General features: G+C 38.6%; 1 non-coding gene across 1 annotated transcript; it reads left to right on the forward strand.

Annotated features, from left to right (window-relative positions):
• Positions 1-5335: 5335 nt before the first annotated feature.
• LOC146926369 (small nucleolar RNA R71) lies at positions 5336-5442 on the forward strand. The gene has a single exon (XR_015009197.1). It is a non-coding gene; the product is annotated as a small nucleolar RNA R71 (small nucleolar RNA).
• The last annotated feature ends 7139 nt before the right edge of the window (positions 5443-12581 follow it).

A 12581-nucleotide genomic window follows, 5' to 3' on the forward strand; every position in this document is an offset into this window, starting at 1 on the left:
TTAAGAAAGGATAAATTCAATCAATATCAGGGTAGGCTTCAAAAAGGTTCACAGGACCAAGCACTTTTGCCTCAGTGTGTAATTGACAAAGACCAATCAATAATAGAGAAACAATGCAAGTTCTAGAAATGTAGTTGCATGGAAAACTAATCTAATTATAAGTAAATTGAAAAACAAGATTTGGCAATGAACCTTATGGCTGAGATTTCTGGGAGTATGTGACTACCTAGCAACGCCGTACACTTCGCCTTTGAATCAAGTCACCCCTCCTTTAGAACTTTTGGAATACCGTTTCATCAAACAACTGTTACTAAACTGGAATAGGTCACATGAAACAAAACAAATTCATTAATAAAACAAGTGCAGGATCAATTACAATAGGGAAATAAGTTCAATGGACTTTGACATTAAAAAGAAAATAAAAACTGAATGTATTGAAAAACAAAGTAAATCTAGTGGGTTGCCTCCCACCCAGCGCTTCTTTATCGTCACTAGCTTGACTGCTAAGGATCCTCAGAGGTCCTTCAGAATGAGTGCCACCCTTCCTTTAGGTAGGTCGCCACCTAGGTATGGTTTAACTCTTTGTCCATTAACTTTGAAACTTCGATCTCCTTCAGGTGTCACTAGTTCAACAGCTCCATATGGTGACACACTTTTGACCAAGAATGGTCCAGACCATTTTGACTTGAGCTTCCCAGGAAACAGCTTCAACCTGGAATTATACAACAAAACTAGTTGTCCACAGTTAATATCCCTAGGCACTAAGTTTTTGTCATGATACCTTTTTGTCCTGGCTTTATAGATGAGGGCATTTTCATACGCTCTAAGCCTCATCTCCTCAAGTTCATTAAGTTTCAAAATTCTTTTCTTACCAGCGGCTACTTGATCAAAATTCAAGGCCTTAATGGCCCAATAAGCTTTATGTTCCAGCTCGACTGGAAGATGACATGCCTTCCCATATACTAACTGATAGGGTGAGAACCCAAGATGGGTCTTAAAGGCTGTCCTATATGCCCACAGTGCGTCATCTAATTTCCTAGACCAATCTTTCCTATTTGACGCAACTGTCTTCTCCAGAATCTGTTTCAGCTGTCGGTTTGAAACCTCTGCTTGACCACTAGTTTGTGGGTGATAGGGAGTTGCAACTTTGTGCTTAATGTTATACTTTTTGAGCACATTTTCAAGAAAATTATTGCAAAAATGCTTCCCCCCATCACTGATCAATACTCTAGGAGTTCCAAACCTAGTGAAAATATTCTTTTGAAGGAAGTTGACAACCGTTTTGGCATCATTAGCAACACATGGTATCGCTTCAACCCACTTTGTGACATAATCAACACAGACTAGAATATGGAGATAAGAGTAAGAGGGAGGGAATGGTCCCATAAAATCAATACCCCAACAATCAAATGGTTCAACTTCAATGATTCCTTTTAGGGGCATTTCATTCCTCTTTGATATATTACCTGTCCTTTGGCATTTGTCACATCTTGTGACGAAGTCGTGGCAATCTTTGAAAAGGGTGGGCCACCAGAATCCACTTTGCAAAATTTTTGCAGCTGTTCTTTCTCCACTGTGGTGGCCTCCATAAGCTGAGCTATGGCAGTGCCACATGATACTATGTGCTTCCTCACCTGCAACACAACGTCTAATCAAACCGTCAGTACCTACCTTAAACAGATAAGGGTCATCCCACAAGTAGTGGTTTGCATCTTTGAAGAACTTTTTCCTCTGAGGGTAGGTTAGATCATCAGGAACTATGTTGCCGGCCTTAAAGTTTGCCATGTCAGCAAACCAAGGTCTTTCTCCAATAGCAAACAGCTGTTCATCGGGGAACTCGGCCTTGATGGCCTTCTCCTTCTTTGTTACCTCGTCATTCTCCAGCCTTGAGAGGTGGTCAGCTACCACGTTCTCGACTCCCTTCTTGTCACGAATTTCAAGATCAAATTCTTGCAATAATAGGATCCACCTCAACAGTCGAGGCTTTGAATCCCCTTTTGTTAAGAGATATTTGAGAGCTGCATGATCTGTAAAAACAATGACTTTGGAGCCTATTAGATAAGAACGAAATTTTTCCAATGCAAAGATTACCGCAAGCAATTCCTTTTCAGTTGTGGAATAGTTAACTTGATTTTCATTTAAAACCTTGCTTGCATAGTAAATTGCATGAAAAAATTTGTTCTTGCGTTGGCCTAGGACTGCACCAACAGCATAATCACTTGCATCACACATAAGTTCAAAAGGTAAATCCCAATCGGGTGCAATGATTATTGGTGCAGTTACCAACTTGTTTTTAATCAAAGAAAAAGCATTTAGACATTCAGAGTCAAAATTAAACTCGTTTTCTTTGACCAAGAGGTTACAGAGGGGTTTGAAAATTTTAGAAAAGTCTTTTATGAACCGCCGATAGAAACCGGCATGCCCCAAGAAACTCCTCACTCCTTTAACATTGATTGGTGGAGGAAGTTTCTCTATAACCTCTATCTTAGCTTGGTCCACTTCAATGCCTTTAGCACTTATCTTATGCCCCAAAACTATACCTTCGGTTACCATAAAATGACATTTTTCCCAATTCAAAACAAGGTTAGTTTCGGTGCATCTTTTAAGTACAACATTTAAATGGAACAAGCATTGATCAAAAGACTTACCAAAAACAGAAAAGTCGTCCATAAATACCTCAATGTTCTTCTCTATCATATCAGAGAAGATGGAAAGCATGCACCTTTGAAAGGTTGCCGGCGCATTACACAGCCCAAAGGGCATCCTTCGATAAGCAAACACACCGAATGGACAAGTGAAGGCAGTCTTTTCTTGATCTTCCGGAGCCACTGCAATTTGATTATACCCTGAATACCCATCCAAGAAGCAATAAAAGGCTTGGCCAGCCAGTCTCTCAATCATTTGATCCATGAATGGTAATGGAAAGTGGTCCTTTCTTGTTGCGGTATTCAACCTCCGGTAGTCTATACACATTCTCCAACCAGTGACGGTGCGGGTGGGCATCAATTCATTTTTTTCATTTGCTACCACCGTCATTCCTCCTTTCTTGGGTACCACATGAACTGGACTTACCCATGAGCTATCTGAGATAGGGTAGATCATACCTGCATCTAGTAACTTCAGCACCTCTTTCTTTACCACTTCCTTCATTGTTGGGTTAAGTCTCCTTTGAGGTTGAACCACCGGTTTGTATTCAGCCTCCATGTGTATTTTATGCATGCAATAAGCTGGACTAATACCCTTTAAATCAGAAATGTTCCACCCCAAAGCTCCTTGATTGTCTCTTAACACCCTCATCAATTTTTCTTCTTCCAAAGGTGTCAAGGTATTGCTGATGATTACTGGTTTAGAGGCATCCTTAGTGAGAAAAACATATTTCAAGTGAGAAGGGAGTTCTTTTAATTCTGGATTTTTCTCTCCTTCTCCACTCAAAAGAGGGGCATCTATAGAGTGCTTACCCATTAATTCTTCTGTTTTTACCGGACCCAACTCTTGCTTGCTTGCTGCTAGTTGCTTCACACAATCACTTACTTCAAGATCTTCATCATCTTCACCTTTTTCTATAGAATTCACAATTGCACGTTCAAGAGGGTGTGTTGGTTGATGTTCACAAGAGTCATCTTTAACTATTTCTTCAATAATGTCAATCCGGTAACACTTGGGATTTTCATCTTTGTGCTTCATGGCCTCAAATATATTAAACACTACTTGCTCCTTATGGAATCTCAACATTAGCTCTCCTTTCTCAATGTCAATCAAAGCACGGCCAGTTGCAAGGAAAGGTCTTCCTAGAATGAGTGGCATATCCTCATCTTTAGCCATATCTAAGATCACAAAATCTGCTGGAAACACCAAGTCATTAACCTTGACTAGCACATCTTCAAGTATACCGAAAGGATAAGAGATTGACCGATCAGCTAAAGTAATGGTCATTCTTGTTGGTTTTGGTTCCCCACACTTAAGCTTCTTCATCATTGAAAGAGGCATCAGATTTATACTTGCTCCCAAGTCACATAAAGCTCTTCCAATGTCTACCGGTCCAATTGAACAAGGGATAGTAAAAGCACCAGGATCCTTCAGCTTAGGTGGCAGCTTCTTTTGAAGAATAGCACTACAATTCTCAGAAAGTGCTATGTTCTCATCATCCTTAGGCTTCCTTCTTTTGGTTAACAAGTCTTTCATGAACTTAGCATACAACGGCATTTGATCAAGAGCTTCACCGAAAGGAATATTTACCTGAAGTTGTGAGAAAAGTTGCATGAACTTCTTGAATTGGCCTTCATCCTTTTCTTTCTTCTTCGAAAGGTGAGGGTATGGAAGCTTCACATATGATGGAATAACCTGTGGTTTGTCTCCATCTTTCAAAATTTGACTCTTCGACTTCCTCAAGATTGAATCTTCATCAATTAATCTCTCACTTTTTTCTCCCTCTATTTTTTTCTTCCTTTCGTTTTCAACTTCTCCATGATCATTTTCTTTTTCAACTACACCCTCATCATTCTTTTCAACTACATCATTCTCCTCCACCTCAACTACTTCATCAACCTTCTTTGGAGCTTTTGGAACCAAAGGTGTCAAAACCTTTTTGCTCCTCAGTTCAATAGCATTACAAGACTCATTCTTAGGGTTATCTTTAGTGTTACCTGAGAATCCGCCTTTGTTTTGTTCAGCCAACTGCTTAGCTAATTGCCCCAGTTGAGTTTCAAGCATCTTCCTAGAAGCTTCATTGTTCTTTCTTTCAGCTTCTTGACTCTTCTTCATCTCTTCAAAGTTGCCTTGAGTCATCTTCATGAAGTTCATCATAGTTTCCTCAAGAGCGGATGGCTTCCTTTGTTGTTGTTGAGGAGGAGTTAGCATCTGAGAGTTCAAAGCATTGTTGTTTGAGTAGCTTAGATTTGGATGCTTATTAATGCCTGAATTGTAGTATTGATTCTGCCTTTGATATCCTCCCATGAAGTTAGCTTCTTCACTTGATCCTTCCGGAACACATTCACCGTTTGGATGTTCTTCACCACATAAGTCACATTCGATTGCAGCCACTTGTTGTTGCTTATGAGCCAAAGTGAAGCCTTGAAACTCCTTAGTTAGAGCTTCAATTTGTTTGTTCATAGCTGCTTGGTTAGCAAGGATAGCAGTTTGTTCACTCACCCCAAACACTCCTCTTTCTTTCTTTTTAGCTTGATCACGATACTCATTGCCAGCCATGTTTTCAATTAGAGCTTGAACTTCATGATCAGTTTTACTTTTGAGACTACCTCCCGCGGAAGCATCTAAGAACATTCGAGTGTTTGGTGTTACCCCCTCAGTGAAGATTTGGAGGTATTGCTTCTCGGTGAACTCATGATTAGGGCATCTCTTGAGAAGCAAATTGAATCGCTCCCAAGCATCATACAATGATTCACCTTCTCCTTGCTTGAAGTTAGAGATCTCCATCTTCTTGTCCCAATACTTAGACATAGGGAAGTATTTCTCCAAGAACTTCAGCTCTAACTCTTCCCATGTTTGGACAGTCCCGTTTGGAATTGTTAGCAACCAATCTTTTGCTCTTCCCGTCAAGGTGAAAGGAAACAGCCTTAGCTTCTTTTGTGCTTCAGTCACGGTGGCTGGTTGCACACAAAACTCACAGGTTTCAGCAAAACGGCTCAAGTGTTCATGAGGACTCATAGCTTCAGTCCCATCGAATTGCTTGTCCCTCAAACCATTGAGGACAGTTGTCTTGATGTCGAACGCTACGGGGTTAGCTGGTTGAAAAGTGTGGGTCAGTTGACCGCGATGAGTGGCTAACCCGTAGTCTCCAAGCTTAGGTCTTGGTGGTACAACTCCTTCTCCTTCCATCGTTGCAGATTTAGGAGAAGAATTTGTTTCAGATTCACTTGAGAGTTGCTCCGGTACTTGTTCTCGAACACCCGGTGGAATGGATTGAGCTAACCTTTGCGATCGGACAGCTTTCCGAAGTGCTCTAGCAGTTCTTTCAATCTCCGGATCGTACTCTAAGTCGTCAGAGCTCTGTTTACCTCGCATAAACAGCAAAATACCTTAGTAGCACTGCACCACGCAAAGTAATCAAGTGAATATGAAAACAGAAAAATAAAAATAAAAAAAACAGAAAATTAAATTGCAAAAACCCTAAATTATAACGTAATTGCCTTGTTGAAATAATTCAACAGTCCCCGGCAACGGCGCCAAAAACTTGATAGATCTCTGGCAAGTGCACCAATAACTATCGAAGTAGTAAAAATATCGTTCCCACGAGGACTGTTTTTAACTTCAATTATTCAATTTCGTTATAAAAGTCGGATGTATAAAAGTTTATTTAGTTTTGCCACTAGGCAGTAGATTTGGTTTGATTTTAAGAAATCAAATAAAAAAGTAAAGATTTGATTAAGAAAATAGGAGAGAGATGAGATCAGGTCTTCGAATCCTCTATGTTTCCCCTAATTGGTTACTGCACCTATTATTACTAATTATTCTCTAGTTTCACGATAGTTAACAAATTAGCCCTAATCAATCCCTTGAGTTAGGACCCTCTTTTTAAACTACAGCCCCTAATTCCTTAGGTGGTCTAATAATCATCAAAGGTTTAAGCACGTTAACCTAATATCACTAACAAACGATTATCCATTCCTAGACTAACCATGTTTATTAGAACAATTCAATTAGGTCTAAGTCGAAAGCTATGGTCAGTAGTCATTCGATCTCACAAAATCATGTTTATATTTGATCAGGATATAAAAAGCAGTAAGAACAATTGAATTGAATGAAAACTAGAATATCATTAATAAGTAATAGAGTTTCACAGCAACATATGATCAATTAGGGTTACATAGGTTCATCTCCGACCTAATCTCTAAGAGATTTAGCTACTCATAATTGAGTTTACAAATAGCATAATCAATGAAAGAATTAAAACATACATAAACTGGGTTAGAGATGATGAAATCCTCTCCGCTGCAGCCTTCTGGGTGTTTAAATCGCACTTTCGTTCTCCAAAATCGTAACCCTTGTTCTTCAGATTGAGTGCAGTATTTATAGAAGTCATGGGCCTGACCCATCAAAATCGCGCCGCGCCTTGTTAATTGGCGTGCCGCGATTTCCCCTTTACAGGAAGTGTGTATTTTTGCTTCAAAAATCGCAGCACGGCTTGAAATTGGCGTGGCGCGATTTCCTTCGAACAGACTTCAAATTTTAAGCTTTTTGCACTCCAGAACAGTAAAAATTGCATGAGAACTCTATCAAAATGTCACAATAAGTCCCTAATATTACGTAATGACAGAATGTCATCAATAAACAATTGAAAACAAACAAATGAGGGTTATGAACACACATCCGGAAATCAAGTTAACATTCCAATCAAGTTATGTGTCCATCCAAATATCATTTCAAAAGGCATAAAGAACATGGATCAAAAGGTCTTTGAGGGTTATAACTTGGCTTGGCTACAAAAGAAATGTCATATGTGGGGCAATTGAAATCAAAAAGCCTAACAATCAGGAACATTCCTTGTATCAACCATTAAATTTCACAACCTTTCCTACCAATCATTACAAACCCTTGGTGCTTAAACATGAAGCACTTTGATCTTGACAACTTATTTTCTTTTTGGATTTTTCTTTCTTTTTCTCTTTTTCTTTTTCTTTTCATGTACACATTGTTTTTCTTTTCTTTTTGTATTTACAACAACATGTTGTCTTGAACAAAGATAAAATTACACCATAGTACTTGACATAAGATTTACATCTACCTTCTCTCCCCAACTTGAATCAACAAATACCCTAATTGAATGTTCCTCTACTCTAAGGCAAAAGGGACAAATAACATTGAAATTTTAGGGTTCAACAATTAAAAGCATATCAGAGTCCTAAAGTGCGTCAAAGATGAACTGAATTTTGAAAAATTTAAAGGCAACTTCATCAAGCATTGTGCTTATGAATTGACAGTTCATAATTGATGACTCTGATTCCTTTGGCTCAAGTGGGTTAGCAAGTACTCGCTCTACTCACAAGGTAGGCTATTTGTGGTCAAGTATGTTTCACTCCTTAACAAAAATGTGCCTTGATCACTTCCATGCCTTCACACAATTAAAAACAATTATTGGATTTAAAATAAATAAACTGAGTTAAACAATGAATCCGGTCTCCTTGCATATGTACAAACATTTGAGGTTTCCTCACTTTTAGGCTAGTACTACGTGGTTCACAAACAAATAAATTATTGTAAAGAACTAAATGAAATGAAATTTGCACAAAGTACTCGTTCCATATTCGAGTAAAAACCTAGAAAAACTGGAAACTTGTACCTTGACTTTGCGCTTTTAATCATTAGTATGAATCAATATCAATCATCTGAGAATTGAAATTTAAGCTTTGGCTATTAAAACCAAAAGGGTACTTTGATCATACAAAAAATATATGCTAAACATGAATTTAACTAATCATAATACAAAAATAAACAATACTAAGATAAATAAGAACATCACAATACTAATTAAATTAATTGTGCCAACGAAACACAATACAACATAACACAATACGATTGTACTAATACAAAAATAAACTGAGTCATTAGTGCCAAATCAAAACACAAAAGAAGTAACATTGTTCAAAAAGTATCAAAAGAGAAAGCAAATGAAATATAAGGAAGACAGCAAGAAAATGAATGAAAGCTTGATAAAATCACTCTATGAAGAACTGGCTTTCAAGACTTTTCCTCTTCCTTAAGATTGCATATCATCATCCGAGCCATCGTGAGAAGATGTAGCACTCGGTACATTTGCTGGATCATCTCTATCATCATCCTCATCACCACCTACATCTTCTCCCATGGTTGCATTCTCATGCCCTGCAAAGTCTCCAACCCCTCCATATGGACCTGGCATGCCCTCAGGCCAATTAACATAGTTCTGAAAAGCCTGTGGTGTCATGAACTGATCCATCACCTCCTGTGGGTAGCCTACTTGCTGCTGCATGACATACTGAGATTGTTGGAAGTAGGTGTTTGCACGGTTTTGAGCTGTCAGCATATTCCAAGTGTGCATATTGCTTTGATGTTGCCACTGAACGTAGCTAGCAAAATCAAAGGCAGCAGTGGGTTGGAATGGCATGGGTTCTTCCTGTGGAGGAGGTGCCTGAGAAGATGAAGCTTGCTTACCCTTACCTTTATCTTTCTTAGATTCACCCATGATGAAACGAGTGATGAAAATATCATTGATGGGGTTGCGAATTTTCTCATGAACGGCAGAAGGAAGCTTCATACCGGTATCCTTAATGAGTCCCATGATGAGACCGGGGAAGAATAGGCGGGCTGCTGGCTCACCCTTCCCTTGTAAAGCGACTTTCCTCAACTCCCACGCAATGGTTCGAGCTATGTCCACTGGTTTGCCATTAAGGATATAGTAAATGAGGGGGCAGACTTCCACAACACAATCAGACATGTGGCTACTAGGCATGACATTATAGAGGATAAATTTCTGGATGATTTTGGCTGGGTTAGTCATGAATTTGTATTGGCAGCGATGCTCTCTCCCGGCCTCACTCTTGTCATAGTTGAAACCCTCAAGCAAAAGAAATCGTTTGATTTCTTCATGAGTTTCATCAACCTTAAAATGCCCCAAGTTCCTCTTAGTGTGGTATTCATCATACTCATGGTCATGGGGTAGTTCAAAGGGATTGCCAAGGTATTTGTTGATGGCTGCCCTATCAAATTTAATGGTGTGACCCCGGACAATAGTCTCATATGGAAAGATATCAGTGAGGGGGTTTTCAGGAAGAGCATTGGCGTAAAACTCACGCACAAGCTCAGCATTTAGGTTGGTGATGGGGTTACAAAGCCTGTCCCACCCTTGATCTTTCAAAAGTTTCGCAATTTCCCCATAAGGTCCGTTAGGGCTTATGTTAAACACTCTCTCAGCCCACATGTTTTGGTCGAGTAACTCGACGTACCTATCCTGATGGTAACAGGTTTTAAATCTGTTTGAATCAAAACTTTGGTTTCTAGAGGATTGGGGTGCAGAGGTTTCACCCTTCTTTCTCTTTTGAGAATTCTTAGGAGCCATACCTGCAAAACAGCCAGGAAATCCATACACAATACAATATAACAGTTAAATATCAGTATGGAAACAAATCAGCATAACTGGCATCACTAAAAATGGAAACCAGAACAAAAATTTTCAAGTTCTGAAGTTACTCGCCTCGCGAGCAGCTTTACTCGCCATGGCGAGCTACCAGACAATTTTCTGGGTTCAGGAAGAACACTCGCCTCGCGAGTGATGAAGCTCGCCACGGCGAGTGACCCAGAATTTGGCCAAAATCAAATTTTTCACAACAGTGGTTCAGTTTTTAAAAGGTATCCTAACCCTAAATAAAGCAATTGCGCCCCTTGTTGTGACCTAAATATGAACTGAATCATGCCTTTGCTTTATAATTCAATTTTATGCCACAAAACCCTAATTTTTATTTTCAAAAAATTTACAAAAAGGGTTAATCAAAAGATGTGGCTAAGAAAGAAAAGCAATACAAAAGTGTACATGATTCTGTTTTCTCTTAGGCATATGGGTTCTAAATCAGAACAACAGTTTCAACAAAAATCAATCTTCTAATCCTAGGGTTTACATGAATTCGAAATTGAAAAATAGAAGTTGAAGAAACAAACCTGTGGGAAGATTAATCTGATGCAATTGCAAAATAAAGAGAAAAGATTTGGATACTTTGAAGATTTAGGGTTAGTGATGAAAAATAGAGAGAAGAATGTGAAAAATTTTGATGAGAGAGAGTGTAAAACGAAAATGATAAGGGAAAGGATAATGATGGGTGGTTAAGGAAAATAATGGGGGAGTTAATGTGAGTTAGTGGTCTTGGGATACGTAACTGACCAAAACTGCACTTACTCGCCTCGCGAGCAATTTTACTCGCAGCAGCGAGTGAATTGGTCGTTGACTAAGTTGACTACCAGTTTGCTCGCAGTGGCGAGCAGTTTTACTCGCCTCGCGAGTTGTAACAATTTTGAATTTTTTTCTCCTGCTTTGGATGTTTTGATGCATGCACATGACTCTAATAACTAATATGCCTTAAAACGATAAATAGACTTACAAAGTTGGGTTGCCTCCCAACTAGCGCTTGTTTAACGTCGTTAGCTCGACGCCTTTTCCGTTAGGGTGGCCAAAATGAAACGGATAGCACATCATCTTTTGAAACCCTACGCTTTGGGAGGAATTCCATGAACTTTAAGTACAGATGATGAGGAGTCCATGACCTCCTTAACTTTGATTTGAACAAGGCACAAATTTCATCAACGACTCGATCGATTTCTACCTTGTTCACCTTCTTTCCCCTTACTTCCATTAAATCTTCCTTGATTAGTAACCGTTCCTTTTTCTCAACCACCATTGCTTCTTCAATATCAACAGTTGTAACTTCCTCATTTTGAACAACAACTTCTTCAACAATCTCTCCGACTCTCTCAAACATGTTTGGATTTTTTTCTTGTTCTCCAAGAGTGGATTGATTGTTGGCTTGGTTATCCATGATTTGTGCTTGAATCAACCCAATTTGAAGTGATAAAGTCTTCAATCTTTGGTTGGTATCTTGCATGTTTATCATGGATTGTTGCATGAAGATATTCAGAGTATTTTCTATCACCTTGTATCTCTCATCTTCATAAGAATGTTGCTGATACTGAGGATAGGATTCATACTCGGGTGGAGTATAGAAGTTGAAGTAACCATGATCAGCCATGATTTTGGCTAGGTGGTGATCCTAAAACGGAACAACTAACAAGAAACTTTTCTTTGTTTATCAACAAGGGGTAAGTACAAACAACTATTAAATAAAGAAAACTATTTACGGATTATATACAAATACTTAAAGCGATAAATCAATAGTACTATCTATGATAACTAAACACCATTCCCCGGCAACGGCGCCATTTTGATGAAAGTATATTTACATCAAACAGGATAAGTATTTGTGTATCGTCTCCACAGGGAATAGTGTGTTATCAATGACAGTTTAACATCGACTATCATTCCAAGTATTAAGAGTACTTGTTTGTTTGAATTGAAATGTAACTAACTAAACTAATTGCAAAAAGTAAAAGTTGAGGTAAATAAGGATTGAAACTTGTTAGGAGTAGCGTTCCTTAACCAAGCGTCACACGTAACCTAATGATCCATACGAATTCTAGCTTTGTAAACAACATTATCACAATCAATTCTAAACTACCCTTCGTGTCCAAAGTGATATAATTATTTCTAAGTTATCGTTTAAACATTCGTGTCCAAATCCCTTAAACGATAACAAAGTCGATCGGATAACTTAATCGACCGTGTCCAGCCTGATTAAGCATCCGAAAGCATTAAACTCTTGATTATGGTGATTATCACAAGATTAACCAAGTTGTCAAAGAAGTTAACCTAAGATATATTGCTACTCTAGCTCTAGATTCAAGAGTTTGTGTCCAAATCATCTTGAATCTTATTGAAAGCATTAACACAAGAATAACAACAATATTGAATATAAATTGCTAGAATCATATATTGCAAGATCAAAAGGATTACATCTTTAGCAAGATCAAGTACCTCTCATCCT

This window comes from Medicago sativa, chromosome 4 (assembly GCF_051527215.1).
Source record: "Medicago sativa cultivar Bolivia chromosome 4, Bolivia_mono, whole genome shotgun sequence".
Lineage (NCBI taxonomy): Eukaryota > Viridiplantae > Streptophyta > Magnoliopsida > Fabales > Fabaceae > Medicago > Medicago sativa.